At 34.4% G+C, this 21,046-nt stretch overlaps 1 protein-coding gene across 8 annotated transcripts in view; it reads right to left on the bottom strand.

Moving 5' to 3' along the window:
* The window catches only part of LOC106884438 (guanine nucleotide-binding protein subunit gamma-1), a 303,773-nt gene that overhangs the window by 134,532 nt on the left and 148,195 nt on the right, over positions 1-21,046 (bottom strand). For 3 of the 8 annotated variants that reach the window (XM_089356366.1, XM_089356364.1, XM_089356368.1), the window contains exons 1-2: positions 18,355-20,644; positions 3,020-3,080 (exon numbers count right to left, since the gene is read on the bottom strand). The gene's annotated coding sequence lies outside the window, so the exon portion shown is untranslated. Of the gene's footprint in view, positions 1-3,019; positions 3,081-18,173; positions 18,255-18,354; positions 20,645-21,046 lie in introns of those variants that run through there. The other 5 variants (XM_014935824.3, XM_052970048.2, XM_089356367.1 and 2 more) reach the window with 2 other exon arrangements.

Here is a 21,046-nt window from a genome sequence, read left to right as displayed (position 1 = left end):
TTAGGAAGGGCATCCAGCTGTAGAAACTCTGCCAAATCAGACTGGAGCCTGGTGTTGCCATCCGGTTTCACCAGTCCTCAGTCAAATCGTCCAACCCATGCTAGCATGGAAAGCGGACGTTAAACGATGATGATGATGATGATGATCCGACCACAGAAACCATGCCAATGGAGACAATAGAGCTTGTCTGTCGCTCTTCAGCTTGCCAACTCATATAAAACCATCCAACCCATGCCAGCATGGAAGACAAACGTTAAATGATGATGGTAATGATGATGATGATAATGATGTCAATGAAAGAGCATACCCAAACAGATTGCAGAAACAAAGTGGAACATACAAAATAACATAGGTAACTGACATGTTATGCCGTTGAGGCTGAGATTCTTTTTAAGTGGTCCTGCAATATGCTTGCTTACCATCAAATAATTTTATGTCCTCACTCCCAGCTTCACACACACAAATACACACACACACACACACACACAGAGTTTAATATTGGTCTACAGTTTAACAATTCACATGTTGAGTATATAAATTTTTTCCAACATATTATTTGAAGATTCATAACTTAATAAAAGGTGACACCTAATAATAAATGTTTCAGTGATGCTAACAGCTTTTTGTATGGTTTTGAATAGCCAGTATGTGTTTTCCATGCAGCAACTATATATGTTTATTATTATCTTAAAATAATGATTAAGATGTATTCAATGATATTATATAACGTAAGAGAAAAATTTTCCTGCTTTGAGATAACAAACATACTGTCTATTTACTGTACACTGCTGGCTATAAAAAAAACACAGAGGTTTTTTGTTTAATCCCAGCACAGCTCCAGTTGTGCATTTGTCCATGACTATCTTTTTGTATGTCAAAGATCAAAGTTCTTCCTCTTAATAAAGTAGAAGGAATTTGGCTGCTATTTGTAGCAAATCAAGTGGAGGTTCCTTAATTGGTTTGTCCAAAACAGAGTTGCAGATAATTGTTGCAATAACAACAAAACTAGTGTCTCAGTTATGATGTGGCATAGATTCACTGACTTTCTACAAGATGAAGAACTGGCACAAAGCTTGAAATAGAATACTTGTATTGGTTTAAATCTTTAGACTGCAGCCATTCTGTAGCAGTGACTTCAAAGAGGTTTTGTTGCTTATACTAGTATCAGTACCTAGGCTGATACTTATTTTACCAATTTCTATTTATTGAATGGCTGAGTCTACCTGAGTATAAAGGGGTGAAATTCAGAAGAATTGGTGCACCAATTTATCAGCAATCTCTCACCAACACACACATGCTCAAACACATACACACACACACCTGTATGTTAGTCTTCTGCAGTTTTCACCAACAAAATTTTATTTACAAGACATTGGTCAACCTGAAACTACGATAGAAAACACTTGCCCCATGGTGGCACATAGTGGAAGGGAACCTAGAGCCACATGGCTGTAAAGCAAACTTCTTGACCACACAGCCATGCCAGCATATAACAGGTATGTACATATTCTGGTATAAAGCAGGAAATGTGAGTTTCATTCCACCTGGAGTTTATTATTTTATCCACTTCATTTCCTGCGTATTTTACATCAATACATGTTCACTTTTATGCAGTATCTCAAAAGTTTAGAATTTAGCTGTCAGATGTAAATCCTACATATTTGATCTATATTTCATTGTGTTTTCCATACAACAGAGTGGTTGAGAGATCTATAGAAGAACAATCAAGATCAAATCAAATGATATGAAAAGCTCGAATAAGACAACATTCCTGAACATGTTAGAAATCTAAATTACAAAGTAAAAATAATGACATTTTAGATACACACATATATATGAATGAATAAACACACACACACACACACACCATATACATATGGCAAAAACAAAAGACATCAGAGATGGAAATGCCACAATCTTTCTGATTATGCCAGCATAATGCTTTTAATTTCATTGATTATAGATTCATACTCATTAAGTTGGCCTTGTGCTCAATTGAAAGATATTGTGAATGTATGTGCATGCACTGCACATATGTATGAGTGTAAGCCTATGTACATAGGCATACTTAAACATATACACTTTCAATATCTTTCATTGAAAGCCCAAATAGAAATCTTCAGTATGGCTGGAACCAACTTTTGGGAACATGTAGTACAGTTATCAATATCGTCATACTTATGGTGTAACAGTATTCACTAAATTAAAGCAATAAAAATTCTCTACCTATCTACCCAGAATAAAATCTCATATCATATGTCTCACAGTGTAATTACTTTCCAACTAATTTACATAGAGTACGGTGTTCCTGAATACACATGGAAGTACATAAAAAAAATTTATAATTTTTATTTTTTTGTAAATTATTAAAAATAATGAAATAAAAGTCAAATATAAATTAAACAAACACATAAAAACGAAAAAAAAAAAAAGAAAAACAAATCATCATTGATACATCATTACAGCAATTAAACCGTGTTAGGTTAATGAAATATTGAATTTTATACAGATGAAATATCTATCAAAGAATTATAGAAAGCAATTACAAACAAAATTTAATAACAACAATGATTTTTAATATAAATTTTCATAAAGAGAGATAGACTAGTCGAAAGAAATCGACCCCAGTACTTGACTGGTACTTTATTTTATCAATCATAGAAGGATGAAAGGCAAAGTTGACCTTGGTAGCATTTGAACTCAGAATGTTAAGAGCTGTAACTAAATACCACCAAAGCATTTTGTTCAACACTCTAACTATTCTGTCAATCCAATTAATAATGATTTTATATTTATTTACTTTATATGTTAATAAAAATTGATTTAAATAACAAAAAAATAATATAAACACAAATAATTTAGGTGTATGTGTGTGTATATAAACATACATATATACACATGCATACACATAAGTATAAACGAAATAAAAACAAAATAAAGAACCAATAAATAACCATAAACAATAATACATATACATATATGTATGTATATACATTACTGATCGATGCTGTTATCTTACCTAATCACCAGAGATATTTGTATATATAATGGCTGTGTATGTTATATATTCCCTTTTTTACCTGGAAATAAAGAAAATTAAAATTAGAATAATTTTACAAAGAAATTATGAAATAAACTATTCATATTTTCACGCATACAGAAAATGTAAAAAAAACGAAAAATTATTTTCATCACAAGAAGGCAATTTTATGGCAATAGATGACATCATTAAGCTCCAATATTTGTCTGTCGTGGAACATTTCACAATTTCTCAATGAATCTTTTATCAGAATTTGAATAAATATCAATGAAACCCATCCTAGAACAATACATGAAGAAATAATGCACATACAGAAATGGAATCTGACAAACTGTCAGCTTAACAGCATCAATAGATGAAGCACATAAAACATACGCAGAGTCTTTTAGTTGTTATGTCTTCAACAAATGGTTCATTAAAAATAAAATTGTCTTTAACATGATCTTTTACTTTTTCAGTCATTAGACTGTGGCCATGCTGAGACATTCCCTTGAAGAATTTTTAGGCAAATGAATTAACCCCTGTACTTATTTTTTTTTAAGCCTGGTACTCATTCTATCAGCTTCTTTTGCTGAACTACTAAGTTAAGGTGATGTAACAAACACAAAGACAGACAGACAGACACACATACATACATATATATATATATATGTATATATACACCTTCTCATTGATTTATGACCGTGTTCTGCTCCGACTGAGAGGTCATAAGTCAATCTGGTCATATGTTGGATCTGTAATTATCAACACTATTTTCATTCGAACGTAACTGATGTTTGAAAGCAACTGAGAGAGAGACAGTGGCAGGCAGTGGATGCTGGACTCTGAGGGAAGCCTGCATTGCCAGATGCTGCCATAGTTATCATACGCACAGCTGCCCAATGTCCGAAAATCAATTTTTGAATTTATTTTTTTATTTCCTTATTTTTTGTGGTTGTAAGTGCAGATGGTCGTAAGTTGCATCGGTCATAAGCCAAGGTGTAGGTGTATATGATGGGCTTCTTTTAAGTTTCTGTGTACCAAATCCACTCACAATGCTTTGGTTGGCCTGAGTCTATAACATATGACACTTGCCCAAGGTGCCATGTAGTGGGTCTGAACCCATAGCCATGCGGTTGGGAAGCAAGCTTCTTAGCACACAGCCATGTCAGCATCACACTAAAGTAAAAACAAAATTAGCTATAAATTGATTTAAGGTTAACATTGAAAAAAAAAAATGTCTGATGCCTTTGAGTGGGGTTCATGCTGTAATAAGCATTCACCTCAGGTCCCTGATTAAAAACAGATGTCTTCATCCTTTCACCAGCTTTGAAGGTTCTAGAAACAAAGGGAATTTGTGAATATTGCCGCCCACTCTCTCTAAACTGTAAAAAAAAAAAAAAATTCTGGGTTCTGTGAACCAAAACAAGTCAGTGCTAGTTGGTTCTAACAGCTGTTGATTAAAAAAAAAATTATGTTTTCTGAGCCTTGAACTGGTTCTTATGGGCTGGCGTTTAGCTCTAGTTTTATCTCTTTAAGTCAATAAAAGATGTTTTCCAACCCACCCTACCCCCTACATACACATGTACTTCATAGGCTATCATTTTGTCTTAAGGGACATCATAGATCATTTGATACCTAATATGAGAACAATGGTCCTCAATGGTCAATGAGTGAATCACTTCAGTAAGGTCACTTAAACTGCAAGAGATATCAGCAGAACACCACACTGTCTTAAAAAAAGTTGGAACAGTTTCGATAATGGAGTCCTGGACAAATTGTCAATAAGTAAAAGTTGAAATGTTCACAGCTGGAACACTTTTCGTCCTATAAGTCTGGCAGATTGGAGCTGATTTGGAACTAAATAAGCAACCAACACCACCGGAGCTTGCAATGGAATTCCTTCATTTTTACGCTGTACATACTAACAACATTTTGTATTAAATACTTGTACAAGCTTGATTACTTAGCTGAAACAAAGAAAAGAAAGGTTTCCTTAAGTCTCTTGTCAGGATGTACTAATACTAACACTTGTCAGAGAACTTTGAGAAGGTGCATGGCTCATGGTTACTGTGTTGGGCTCACAATTGTGAGTTAGTGAGTTTCATTCCCTGACCGGGTTGGGTATTGTGTTCTTGAGCAAGACACTTTATTTCATGTTGCTCCAGTTCTCTCAGCTGTAGAAATGAGTTGCAACATCATTGGTGCCAAGCTGTATTGGATTTTGCCTTTCCCTTGGATAACATCAATGGTGTGGAGAGGGGAGGCTGGTATGCATGGGCGACTGCTGGTTTTCCATAAACAACCTTGTCCAGACTTGTGCCTCGGAGAGTAACTTTTCATGTCCGAAAGGGTTCTAATCTATATAGTCAACAATGTTCTAAGAAATCTCTCATAAGGGATTGGAATGATTAAACATGTAGCAAGAGAACTATGCAAACCAGGAACTCAATGTTATCTAAGTCCTATCAGATGAATCACTAACAGCTGAAATTTTAAAGAGTTGAACAGTTTTGACATTTTATGAAGATGAAAACGAAAGAAGTATGGGCGCATACTATCAATGATTATAGTAAATAGGTCACAGCTACAAAGAGCACAGTACTTCAATAAAACAATTTAAATATAACAACAGAATTACAAGCGCTTCTTATGGATCAGGAGAAGGGATTGAATATTTTTAACTCCTAGTTCAAAGGAACCAATTAAGTTTGTGGTTGCACAGCTCCGTCAGTTCACAATTCATTGCTGCTTGAATAATTATATTTTTTAATTTGCTTCTGCTTGTTATATCTTAATTGTGATTAAGAATGTGGAGAGATCATTAACAATGCTTTTTTAATTTAGCATCCACTTTTTTATGCTTGCACAGGTCAGACAGGATTTGTTCAGTCAGATTTTCCCCTTGGCCAGACATGTTTTCATGAAAGACTGGAAGCATGACAAAGCTTGTATGATGATGACTCACAACAATCAGGTGATGATACAAACACACACATAGGATGGGCTTTTTCTCTTTGATTTCCATTTACTAATTCAACTAATAAGGCTTTGATCAACCCACCAAATCACTCACAAGATACTGGTCAGCCTGGGGCCATAAAAGAAGACACTTACCCAAAGTGTCATGCAGTGAGACTAAACCCAAAATCATGTGGTTGGGAAGCAAGCTTATTAAAAGGAGAAAAAAATAAGTTATAGGCACTGGTGTGGTTGTGTGGTAAGAAGCTTGCTTCCCAACCACATGGTTCCAGGTTCAGTCTACTGCGTGACACCTTGGGCAAGTGTCTTCTACTATAGCCTTGGACTGAACAAAGCCTTGAGTGGATTTGGTCAAAGGAAACTGAGAGAAGCCCATTATATATATAGCTGAGTGTGTGTGTTTATGTTTGTCCCCTACCACAGCTTGACAACCAGTGATGTGTTTACATACACATAACTTAGTGGTTTGGCAAAAGAGACTGATAGAATAAGCACCAGGCTTTAAAAAAAATAAGTAATGAAGTTAATTCATTCAAACAAAAAATTCTCCAAGTAAGTTTGCTGGGGATTATACATGAAGTAGTAATGAATAGGCTAATTATATGCAAATGTATCTGAGCCATGTTTGTGGAAATTTTATTATACAGATAATAGTATATTCTACAAGACGGCATCAAGAGGACACTACAAGAGAAAATAACCTCATAATAGAGAATAGAATGAGAATTTAATCAAAGTGTGTTGGTTACAATGAAATTTCTTAAAATCCTTCTTTGTAGTGTCTAATGGACGAACCTTTCAAAGACATTTTTATGATTTGTTTAAATCTATTATGCAATTCAACTGAATGAAACAGAAAGAAAAATATTAAAAAAGATGTAAAACTATTATGTAGGGGTTCCCCCCGAGACATGGAATATTCCAAGAGTTCCCCCAAGAATAAAAATATTGTGAAATGCTGCTGTAAACTGTTGAAAAACTTTGTTGGGACACCCACAACCTGGTCACTAACAATTGCACTGCATCACTGCACAGAAAATGTTAATTTATTTGGTAAAAGTCATTTGGCAATCGTTAATGCATATACACTCATTTTGACCACTATTCACTTTGAGGTTATTTATTTGAATCTGTCATTACACTCAGTTACACATTCATAACATATTCAATTGTTGTGCACAAAATGTGATATTTACAGCATTATCTGGATAAAACACATTGAAGAAACTTGAGCTTCTAATGAAATATACACACTACTGTACGGACATCATGTATTTCCACCACCACCACCAACTTACCTATGCACCATACCCCCTCCCCAGCCCCTTCATTTCTTTGTAAATTTAATGTAGACAGACATAAGTGAACAGGTCACAGGAGAGTACAAACTGATACTTCTATTAACAGCCAAATAAATGATTAATGACTGCTATACCAGAGTACAAATGGACATGTGAAGTAAATCATTTCAATATTTGAAATTTAGCCAGGATACACAGCATATTTATTCAAGATAAGAAATATACTTTCCAAAAGCAATCACAGTTGGTCTTGAAATATGTCATACTCTACTATTACCACCACCACTACGAACACCACCACCACCACCACCACCACCTTGCTTTCCATCCATTGTATTCCCATGCTTAAATCTGGATACCATCAAATGTTGAATTTTCTGTTTGTTCTCCTCTATACTGAACTAGAAATTCCAATATGAATGTGGAAATACTTTTATATCAAGCATGGGTAACGGTTTTCTTTTTTTTTTTCTTTTTTTCTGGCAACAGGCCTTATACTGCATTGCATATCTTAAATCAGGTCACACCACTATAGTACATGTGTTTAACAAACATCATGTGTACTACAGAGTGCGCAACACATATTACACGATGCAAATATTTAAAAGAAATAGATAAAAAAAAAGTACTGAGGAAAATTGTAAGTGAATAAGAGTAAAAGAAAAGAAACTGTTTAGATTACCAGAGCGGGATTAAAAGATGAACAAATTTTAGCAAAAATTTACACATGCCACACAAAAATGCATAAAGAGCCACAGATTGCCCATGTCAGCTTTAAATCAATAATTGATGCTGTTTAACCAGAGTTTCTATGAATATTCATTTTTTACTTATTCCTTCTCACCTACTAATGTACCTCTTTTTGCTTTTAACTCCACTCCAAGAACAAAAGAAAAGAAAAACCACTTATCTACCATTTCTAGTTATGGAATTAGTCATAAGTCTACTGAGATATTGGAGTAGTCTCCACTCTGTATATAGAACTTTGAAAATTATTTCATCTTCACTGAATTCAGTACATGCTCAGGGGGAAAAAAATTTCATCTGATATTATAATTGTTGAATGGGAATAACTGTTGATGAAGATATTGTTATTTTGCCCCAAGTCAGTTCAAATAAGATCAGGGTTATTCCAGCACTAACCCTCCATTTTCTCCCCCTGCCTTTCTTACAGACAACACCGAGTGAGGACCTCTATAATTTTAAGGGCGGAAGGATTTAATTGAGAGACTCGTTATGCAAATGTATAAATAATGGATAATCCCACAAATGATGCAGTTCTATTCAATTGCATGAACTAAAAGTTGGAAGGGGATGGGATAAACTACCTGCATCAATTTGCTATAAAAGCAGGTAGTAATTTTACCTTGTCCTTATTCTTAGAGCAAGTTTTGAAGAATGCAGTTCACTTTGAATAGTTATTTTTCCAAAGCTATAATGGAAGTGACAAAGGAGCATATACAGCATATTTTGCTTGATGAGTTTAATAACGGCAAAAATGCAATGGAAAGTGCGAGGAGTATTAATGCAGCATATGAGAATTAGATGATAAGCATAAACCAGTGTCAACGGTGGTTCTAGAAATTCTGAGCTGGAATCTACAGCCTAGAAGATGAACCTTGTCCTGGAAGATTTGTAGAGCTCAACAAGGATGTCCTGAAATCCCATCATAACTGTTGAGGAACACGCAGAGAAGCTTGGATTTAGTTATTTAAACATTCATTGACACCTGTGTGCCATTGAAAAAGTCAGCATATTGGGTCAAAGGGTTCCTCACAAATGAACCTTTTTTGGACTAAATAGTGACTGGTGATGAGAAGTAGGCTCTCTATTAAAATGTCAAACCCTGAAGACAGTGGGTAGGGAAAGGAGAAACACAAGCACTCCAGGCTAAAGAAGGTCTTCACTCATGTAAGGTGTTGTTATCTGTTTGGTGGGATATGAAAGGTTTAGTCCACTTTGAACTTTTAAACCCCAAAGACGAAAGCTGTTCTTCCATCAGAATAATGCTTGGCCACATACAGCAAGGATGACTTTCCAAAGGTGGTTGGAGCATTCTAAATGAGAAACGATGCCCCACATACCATATTTGATGGACATTGCCCCATATAATTATCAGTTATTCCGCAGTCTTCAAAATCATTTGGATGGAAAAAATATGAATTCTGTAGACGAGGTCAGAACAGTACTGGAGGAGTATTTTTCGCCACAGACAAGTGAATTTTAGAAGAGAGGCATTGCAAGTCTACCAGATAGATGGAAGAGCATTGCAGAAAATGAAGGAGAGTATATTTTAGATTAAAAAAGAACTTTGTTTATTTTAAATTTTGAAAAATAAAAGAGGTATAAAAAAACCGCATTATTTACGGGATGACCCAATATATTATTTGTCAAATGATTCCTGATTTAGGCACAAGGCCAGCGATTTTAGGGGATCGGGTAAGTTGGTTATATCAACCCCAGTATTTTATTGATACTCTATTTTATCAATTCCAAAAGGACGAAAGGTAAAGTTGGTAACAGTAAAAAGGTAAAGTTTCTTTCTTGAGTCATGCTGACCTACAAGGGCTCATTTCCCAGTTTCCATGGTGTATATATTCTGCACCTGGATGGGACACCAGTCCATCACAGGATTACTCATTTTTGTTGGTTGAGTGGGCTGGAACAACATGAAATGAATTGTTTTGCTCAAGAACATAACACGTCGCCCAGTCCAGGAATCAAAACCACAATCATACAGTCAGGAGTCCAATACTTTAACCATTAAACCATGCACCTCCACAAGGCAAAGTTCACCTTGGCAGGATCAGAACTCAGAGCATAATGAGCCAGGAGTTGCATGCTATCAAAATCAAGGAAATCTTTATAACATTAGAAAGGAAAGAACAATAGTAAAATGAAATGATGGATGAATTGAGATATTGGCTGTAACCTTTGTACATCCAGTATGAAAAGCAATGACAGGTGTGTATGAGGGTGGGGGTTTACATTAGTGGCAACATCCTGAATCCTGAAAGCTAGAGCTTTTTAGTATGTTTTACTGACAGTCAAACAGATTATTATGAGCAAACAGTTGTAACCGAATCTAAACCTTATAATGGAGTGGTTAACAGATACAAGTAAGTATTAATGTATTTAATGAAAGAAAAATTATGAAGATAATTGGAAATAATGATGTAGTGAAGAAAGATGCAAGATTAGTCAATGACTGATGTTAATTAAGTTATTTCAGCAAGTTTTGGGGTCAACTCTGAACAGGTTTCAATTTCTTTTACTAATGGTATCAGTGAAGTAAGGATTTCACTGTTTCGATAAGAGAATCATCAGGTGAATTATATAAGATTGATAACTGGTTATCTTGGCAAAACAGAACTGCTCACAGAAGAAATTTTTGAAAGATGCTATTCATATGAAAAATAACAAAATTAAGTTATTCAATATAGGAAGAATTAAAAAGCTAACCAGAAATAATTATGCATTGCAAGGAGAAAAAATTCAATATTAATCTTATTATTTAAATCGACAAGTATGGGAGACAACTTTAGGCATGTTTTAGTATTATTCTGACTTCATCAGAGAAATACATACCATTGTACTTACCTAAAAAAAAATCACTATATACAAGATTATACACCAATTAGTGTAGAAATACAAAATTGTTTAAATAATAAATAAGATATAATTTATAGACATAAAAGTTTTAAAAACTGCCTCTCTAGATATAAAAGTTATCAGTTAAATGTTCAACAATTCAAATAGCTAGCCAAGATTAGTTTTCTACCATGGAGGGTTTTATTTAATGCTTGAGTCAAAAGAGGAATAATAGTAACAAGGAATATCTTTTATCAGGGCTTCTAGACTGGTAGAAGAAAAGGAGAAAGATATCCTTAAACTTGCTAAAGGCACTCAACATTTTGGTGATTGTTAAATTAGGTGGCAGATTAAATTCCTCACTCAATAAGAAAAAGAATGGTCCTACCACACTTACAAAGGGTTTGACCAAACCAGTACTAGAATTGAAGACACTTGCCTACAGTACTGCATGCACCCTAGGAGCAAATCTCAACCATGTAGTTGCAAAGTGAACTTAGGCACCCTTTTATTATTTCTATATCTAGAATATTACTGTAGCTGTTTAATTATGCAATAAATAAATAAATAGTATACCATATTCTTGTCTCCATGATCAAGTATTGTGACAAGCTGTTTGTTACAAGAGATATTATGTATCCAATACAAAAATCACTATTATTGTAAACCAAATAGAAGCTGAACCAACAAGACAAACCAAGCTAACAAAGGAGACTCTGCATCAGGGGTTCTCAACCATTTTTTACCTGTGGATCCCTTTGATTATTTTTTTTTATTCTGGTGGAGCCCCATCTCCATATGATGTACAAAAACTAGTTTCGTAGAAACTTTTTTCAAAATTCCCATTTTGTTTATCACTCATTAACTTATCTAGGTTGAAGTATATAAAACATTAGAGAAAGAAAGGTAGATGTTTCTTGCAATATGTACATCTAAAGCAAAATTTTTTCAGGGGCCCTCAAAAAAATTATTGTGAAACCACAATCTACTATTGTTACACGGACCCCCACCCCCAAATATTATATGGGCCTACAGGGGCCATATGGACCCCAGTTAAGAACCACTGCTCTACATGGTTGCTCAGTCGGCTAGAAATAACAGCTAAATTTCTATTAAACTACACCTTTCCTTATAATCTTAAAAAGTAGAATGTTTTAGATAATGTAACCTGAATCAAATATAGGATGGTCGCAATTAAGAAGTTTTTGTACATAGTTCAGCTTGACATCACACTCAAGACAGACTTTGGGTTAAACAACAACAACAACAACAACCAAATCTTCATTGTGGTCTAGGTCAAAGAACCACCTGGTGACTTTTTTGACAAGAGCTATGTACTTACTGGTCATAGAATTTTTGTGAGAGAAAATAAAGGTAGGTTCTCTGCTGTCAAGTATTTTTGACAAGGAAACATCGCCATCTTGCAGGTGAGATACAAAAGACACATTTGACATATTTATATGGACAGTTGGATAGTAAAAGGTCAGAGCAAATACTGCAAGGCATTTTACCTGATGCTCTAACGATTCTACCAACTAGACTTTATCTATCAACTCTAGAAAAATGAAAAAAAAAGTTGACATAGCAGGGTTTGAACTCAGAATGTAAACAGGTAGAAACAAACTACACAAGGCATTTTGTTCAATACTCTAACAATTCCACCAATTTGCCTCATGAGAAAAGAAATCATAAAGGATGTATACTGTAAAATGGTTAAGTTCTCAGCTGATAAAATAAAAACAAGAACGGAAGGAACCTCTACATGACCAATTGTCTTGCTAGAAATACAAGCTAAATTTCTACTCAAATCACACTTTACTGTTTTTAACATACACATTGGATAATGTAGTTCAAAACACAAAAGTCTGAAGACAAGATGGGAAGGTCATGACCAGAATGCCTTTGGTTATAGGTTGATTAAGCAAGAACTGATTAAAAAAAAAAACAAAAAAATAAAAAATACCTGTGTTGGTGAAACATAAAGTGCACTTATGCTGGTGCTACATACAAAGCACTGGTGCTGGTGCCACGTAAAAATCCCCAAGGTACACTTTGTAAAGTGGTTGACATACAAAAGAGCATCCAGCTGTAGAAACCATGCCAAAACAGACAATTGGAGCCTGGTACAGAGCTCTCTAGTTGGTCAGCTTCTGTCAAACCATCCAACCTGTGCCAGCATGGAACACAGACATTAAATGATGATGATGATTATGATGATGATGATGATTGTTAAGAGCCACCATTGTTTCTAGAGTTTCTTGATTACAAGTGTGAGACATTCATTCCTTTCCCAATAACACTGTTAACATAAGAGTAGATGCTAATGATAATTTTGTTTAGCTGCCATGTTAACTCTCAGCCAGTAGATCTCTCATCAAGGATTCACTATCCAGCCAGGACAACTTTTTACAGCTACATGTAGAACAACTTTATCCAATCTGTTGCTTCCCTGTTTAAAATTTCAAAGCATAAGCAGAAGGAAATTTGGCAGCTATTTTTAGCAGGTTAAACAACCACATAGAGACCTCTGTGTTGGCTATTGACATCATGTTATTAAGTAGTACAATGCTTAGAGGAAACCAACCAAAAAAGCTAGCTTCTATAACTTGGGGAGTGCCAACTCTGCAAGTGCACAAGCACACAATTATAACACACACACACACACACACACACACACACACACACACACATCTACATACAAAAAAGAAAAGGAACCTATACGCAGTCGCTGCACTTGCTAGAAACAGCAGCTAAATCACCCTCAGTTCATATAACTGTCTTAAACAAGGAAGCATACACATTTGATAATGCTGTATTAAATCCCTTAAGAGGAAACAGAGGATCAAAGCTGGAATGGTTCCCGTCATAAGTTCTACTCGATCAGTAATTAACCAAGGGCTAAACTACCACAAATATATAAATGGATATACATATACAAGCTAAGAAAACAAAGATCCTGATGTATTATACATGCCTATATATATATATATATATATATATATATATATATATATATATATATATATATACATGTGTGTGTGTGTGTGTGTGTGTGTGTGTGTGTATATATATGCACACACACACAAAGATAGTATGAAAGAGAAAAGACAGAGAGAGACTGGCAGATGACAACCAGAAATCCAAATAAAAAGGCAGAAAGAGAGACAGACAGACAGAGGCAGAGACAGAAATATAAAAACAGACGTGATGCTTAATATCTCAAGCGGATGTACTTTATATTTTATTTTCATTTCACAAATTTTTACAACGGGGTGGCAACTATCAACCGTTATGTGCATGCGGGGTAGGGGCGGGATCAGCGTCAGTAGGATTTAATGGTGGCGGGTTCCTGGCTGTGTCTGTTGTACACTGCTGCACCCGGCTGCAGATTGTTAGCAAAGAAGAATCAAGTTAGCGTTTTGTGACAATAGCAGCCCTCAGGTTTACTAATTGGTAGAATATCGCATTGTTAAGACTCCTCTCACACAAGCAGACAACCTTTAAACACGGCATTTTCAGTTTCTTGTTCTGAACAGAACATTGCTATTATATAATTCCATAGATATCGAGGATGCTTTATAGGAGTACTAAATTTTAATACCGCAGTTGACAATTGTTTGATGTATGTTTTATTTGGTCGAAAGGTAAAGAGGGTTTACAGTCAATTGAAAACGTTTTCGTTAGGTGTTTATCGACTGGCTGTGGAAGTTATATATTATTACTCTAAGGTACACTGTTACGAAAAGCGATTAAAGAATGTCTTTTAATGCTAGTTTACTGCTCCGAGAAATACCACTTCAGTGTTTATACACAGCGTAATGTTGCCAATATTCTGCATGATCTGCTATCAGTGAACTCCTACATACACTAGCCACTCATGTAAGAAGAACTAACGAGGGGGAAAAACCTCCACATGGTCACTAGACATGCTGGAAAATAGCAGCTAAATCTCATTCAAATCACACCTGGGTAGCTTCAAGAAAGGACACACTGAATAGTGTACCCCTCGATACACTATGTCTGAATGGGGTGAGATGGGACAATGCAGCTCTAACACTTTTTATAATATAAGTCTGATGGATCAGAGTTGAGACCGATCCAAACTAAAGAAGAATTCTCTTAGAGAAAAGACAAACATAATGTAGAGCTAACATTTGACAAATAATCATTACCTTAAAGAATTCCCACGCTAAGAGAACGAGAGAGACTCGACGTGGTCGCTCGGTTAGCTAGAAATCACCATCTAATCTTTCTCAAATCATACTGAGCCATCAAAAATTAAAATTTAAAACAAGAAAACGGGAAAATATACAGTGCCATATTAAAACGTGGGAAAGCTAGGCATTTGCCGTGGGGTAGGGGTATCAGGTACAGGGTCAGATGTTCAGCTCTGTATGTCAATAAATAAAAACTCTAGGGTTCAGTGTATTGATTTGCCAGGGAGTTTATAATATACTAAGACAGCCACGAGAATAAATAGAACAATGCAAACAGACTAGACGAGTAGAAGGCATACCTTTATATGTCTATTTGGGTAGGGGTGACCTAGGGTTAAACAGCTAAACAGGCAACAACAACTAACCCCTAACTCTAACCCCGCTTCCTAGTCATAATTGACGCACCATTGATAACTGGAGAGGAAGAACTGTTTAAACACGATAGTAAACCACTTAGCATTTTTATATAGTTTTTTCATTTTTGCTCAGCCGGATTTATGTATATCGTATCGTCTGTGAAAAAAAATTAATGCCATTATACTACAAGGAAGGAATAGCTCACAACATCCCCAGTGAACATGCTTTATTAATACATCAACTATACACTCTCTGTTATATATTATACACGCATATTTGCAACAAGACAGGCAAACGTTGAGTCTGTTGTTTGTTACATTATCTTCTGTCAACATTTGTATGTTCGCTCACGTAGAATTTTTCATATCAGAGAAACAGAGAGGGTATTAAAAATAAAAAATTTTTAAATTGCCTTTTTTTTTTTACTAATCAATTTGTGTGAATGTGAAAAGAACAGATAAGCTTCTTTACAATTACACTGTATGTATGTATAAATGAACCAGTATGTATCTGTACGTATGAACATATATATGCATGAACCTGTGTTTGTATGTATATATGTATGTACGGGTATTCATGTATGTGTACGAACATGTATGTATGTATGTATGTGTGTGAGTGATCGTTACATATCGATTATAGATCGATTAGAGTGTAACTCGAAAAAGTACTCAATACGCTAACAGTACCGAGTCGATATTACTTGTATTAAACAAGAGATACCTTAAAACGAAATTGTTTTAATACATCCTATTACTTGAAAGATCTTTGATAAAGTATTGAAGTGTAGTGAAATAATTGTAATTAAAGCCAGACATACACACACACATACACAGACAGATACATACATCCGTAAATACAAACATACACACACACATCTGTACATACACATATACATACATACATACATCCGTATGTTCGACATACATACATACATACATACATACATACTCTAAGCATTACACTGTTGTTTCTTAATCTGTTCTGTAAAGTTATAAAAATCTATTGCCTTTGATCGAAACATTCTGAATTACAGCAGTTATAATATAATTATACCAAATTGCAAAAATTCAAGAAATGTCATTAATTCTTCTATAAATTAACGCAATTTAAAGCTAAAAGTAGATAACAAAACCATCACAAAACAAAAGAAAATTAAGGTATTACATAGGCAAAGAAATTTACAAGGTTCTATTCCATCCAATACTTTATGAAGTAAAAAGATACAGAACAAAGGGAATTACCAAAATATGTTTGTTATAAAAGACATTATATACGGATGGATGATGTATAATAAATATCCGAGCAAGCGTGTATACAGTGACTTAACAAATTTTGAAATATATATATATACGTATATATACATTCGCGGCTCAAGATAAAAATACTACAGCATCACTCAGACATTATTTGTATTATTAAGTTCGTCTATGTCTGGGTTGACATTCCTAACACATGTACACAGTTTTTAAATTAGTTTAAAAATTATTTAGTGGATATTTCTATTAGTGTTTTGGGAGGAGGGAGAGAAGGGGTGAAAAACTGTAAATTCTATTATACAAGAGGTCATTCTAGAAAGATTTTGCAAAACGCCCATATATATATATATATATATATCTATGTGTATGTGTGTGTGTATACATACACAAACACACGCTTTATACATATATACACACACACGCTTATAGATTTATATACACACAAACACGCTTATCTCTCTCTCTCTTTCTCTCTCTCTATATATATAGATATGTGTGTGTATGTGTATATATATATATATATATATATATATATATATATATATATATATACACACAAATTTATATATACACACGCATATATATATATATATATATACACGCACGCGCTTATACATCTATATAAACACACACGCTTATACATATATACACACACGCATCTATCTATCTATCGATAAATAGATAAACATAAACATATACACTGTACAAATAGAGTAGCCCTCAATATGGAATAATAAACTACCAGCACATCTGACAATGACAATAGTTAAGAGTTTTTCGTCAGGATTTAAAGCATAAAATTTTAGGAATAATCTGAAATCCAAATATTAATCATGTCATTCTCTTTTTGATATGTGTGCGTATTGTTGTCGTTGTAATTATGGTAATCTCCAGTGCGATATAAACTATATTTGTTCACACACACATACAAAATGTTTTCGCTCTTTCTCTTTCTCCCAATATCCGCCAAGTCAGACATAAAACCTTTACATGTTAATATTCACTGTCATACACAATGCGATCAAACCAGACAAAGGTTCTCATAAAATGCTTTACACACTGGCACAAGACACACACACACACAATAACATAAAGATACATACACACTAGTATATATATATATATAACACAATGACAATAACATAGATACATACATCCTAGTATATATATGTATAATATATATATATATATATGTATGCACATACACACACATATACACAGATATACACGCGCACAATAACATAACAAATACATACACACACACATACAGAGGCATAGGTAGGCACAATGACATCTTTCTAAATACGCATTCTGAGACTACATCCAAACACTCGCACGAAAACTAACAAAAATACCGAAATTACTATTATTGTTATTATTATTATTATTATTATTATTATACACGCACAGACACAGAAGTAAAAAAATAAAATAAAAAAAAACATACCACAGTAGCAGACAAAAACCAATCCCAAAGAGGGAGACAGAGAGAAATATTAATCTCAAAGAAATAGACAGAAATATCAAATACACACACTCAGTTCCTTGTTGTGGACAGAGGATATGGCTTATAGAAATAACAATAACAATGATATTTCAATTAAAACAATATTAAATCAACAACTTACCAAAGTGAGAAAAAAAGGTTGTCTGCTATAATTAAACCTCGGTTATTTAATATAATAAATATGTATATATCCGAAATGGTATTTTACTAGAGAAATAACAAGGCTGAACACGCACACATACACACACTGTATTCCAAAATTACATTCAAATCGCTTGTGTCTGTTATTGCAACTGTTTTATTCTTAAGGCTGCACCTAAAAACAAGCGCAGTCTTTGGAAAACACGGTGCGCGCGCGCGTGCGTGTATCTGTATAATATGATGTGTGTGTGTATGCGTGTTTGTATAATATGATGTGTGCGTACGTGCGTGTGTTATGGTGTGTATATGCGTGTCTGTGTGCGTACGTGCGTGTGATATGGTGTGCATGAGGAGAAGGAGAGAGAGAGAAGAGGGAATGGAATTCTGGGTCTTTGAACTTTTTTTTTTTTTTGGCTTATATTATTTTCCATTTGTTTATCGTTGTCTCTTCTTTTATCTCTATCCTTTTATTAAAAGATGTGTTCTTTCAGCTGAATATTTTTTTTCTTCCGTGAAGAATAATTATTCCTTGTAAACGTATAAGTACATTTAGTTTTCCCAGCCTAAATTTGTTTTATTATGTTTTTATTACAAAATATACTTCTGTACTATTAACTAGAAAAACAATTACACACACACGTATATATGTATGTTATATATCCACACACATTACGCAATGGAAATCACTCATTATAATCGCGAGTCACCCCAAAAATCAGTGAGTCCACCAAAAGTTCGAGGTATTGTTATATTTTCCGCTTAATGCCACCAGCCGGTTATTGTTATCAAAAAGGTTCCGTATCAGCTCGCGACAATAAGCGATTGTTACTGTATTGGTTGTCTTTTCCTTCAATTATTTGATTCTTAAATCTATATTCTTTGCTTCATACTGACGAGGAAAATGTCAAAAGTTATATAGAAGAGAATGGTTGTTTTTTTTTTTATAATTCATGCATTTTTTATTGTTTTGTTTTCGATAAGAATCATGTTTAGTTTAGGTTCGTCAAATTTCTAATTTAATTATCTCATGGGGAAACCTCTGTCCCTCCCTCCCTCTCTCTCTCTCTATTTATCTATCTCTTTCTCTCTCTCTCTCTCTCTATCTATCTATCTATCTACCTTTCTCTCTTTCTACCTATCTTTTCTTTCTCTCCCACATTCTCTCTATCTAGCTATCTATCTTTCTCTCTCTCTCTCTCTCACACACACACACACGCACACGCACACAGTCTGTCACACAACATACGTGTGGAACAGAGCATCATGACAGCTATGCATTTGTAGTTGTTTAGCTTCATTCAGCTTTAATTATTTGCCTCATGTTTACTTAATGTGTCCTTCCTTTCTCAGAGGAGTTGTCTTTGATGTAAAGGAAACCTTGACTGCAATTTCTAGCAGATAAAGTAAATCACATAGAGGCTTCCTAGTTGGAGGAGAAAAGTTAATGATGGACTGAATACCTTTCAGCATTTCATTTCAGCTCTTCACATTACTAGTTCGATTCCTACGCGTAGTCAATAAACTTACTAACAGATAATGTAATGGCTTCATTTCAATCAACTCAACGGCAGCCTTGTGCTAATACGAATAATGCTTTTTAGATTATCATGGTACTATCGTGGTCGTCGCTGTCGTTAAGCCCCCAAGTCAACTTTGAGCGAGTAGCCCTATGATCGTAAATAGCCCATATTTTAGGAATATCTTAGCATTGCATTATATAAATATGTACATAAGGTGGCAAGCACATCGGACAAAATGCTTAGTGGCATTTCGTCCGTTTTTATGTTCTGAGTTCAAAATTCCGATGAGGTCAATCTTGCCTTTCATTCCGTCGGGATCGATAAAAATAAATATTATTCAAGTACTAGGGTCGCTGTTAAAGGATTTGCCCCTTCTCCCCAAAAACTGCTGGCCCTGTGCCAAAATTTGAAACTATCATCTAAATCAGGGGTTTTCAAACTGTGATCCGCAGACCACAGGGGGTCCACAAGGACAAGACAGGGAGTCTGTGGACAGCAAATACTTTTTATGGGCAATTTGATTTTATATATGTTTTTTGATCGAAATCTTTTAATTGACAATAAACCTATTTTGTTAAATACTGTTAAATAAATAAATGTAAAAATGTGTTATTTTAAGCAAATATTTATGTATAAATTTCATAAGCGTTTATAAGGGTAAAGCCTGAAATATAAATGGGTCTGCAAGTCAAAAAGTTTGAAAACCCCTGATCTAGATATGTCCTTTTTTTTTTCTTAAAATGGTGAGGTGTGACATGAGTAACTTTGTTGTTATTTCTAATAGGTCAAATGATATGATGTGGAAATCCTCGGTCCCATGGAAAATTTCGCCCTCATTAAAATTTATCCCTTCAACTGTGAAATTAAATTTCATGGTTATTCCAGTAATGGTGCTAAATATCTACCAAAAAATAGAATTGGTATTTTCTGCAAGTCATGCTGCCTCAACAAACTTCACATATCTCAACAAAAAATAGTTTCAAACATGACATTTTTTCCAACAAAAATAGATTCTTATATAAAACTGCTTTCCACAGTTAAGAGTGAAGAAATTTTGAGTGGATAACCCGATTTCTACAATAGGGTCTACTCACTGATGAAGTTCTCCCTTAAGTCATATGATAAACAGGAAACTAAATTACTTAAGCCTCT

Source organism: Octopus bimaculoides, chromosome 8 (genome assembly GCF_046866305.1).
Source record: "Octopus bimaculoides isolate indiv1 chromosome 8, ASM4686630v1, whole genome shotgun sequence".
Classification (NCBI taxonomy): Eukaryota; Metazoa; Mollusca; class Cephalopoda; order Octopoda; family Octopodidae; genus Octopus; species Octopus bimaculoides.
Note: the sequence above shows the minus strand (reverse complement) of the source record. Positions and strands in the feature narration are given on the sequence as shown.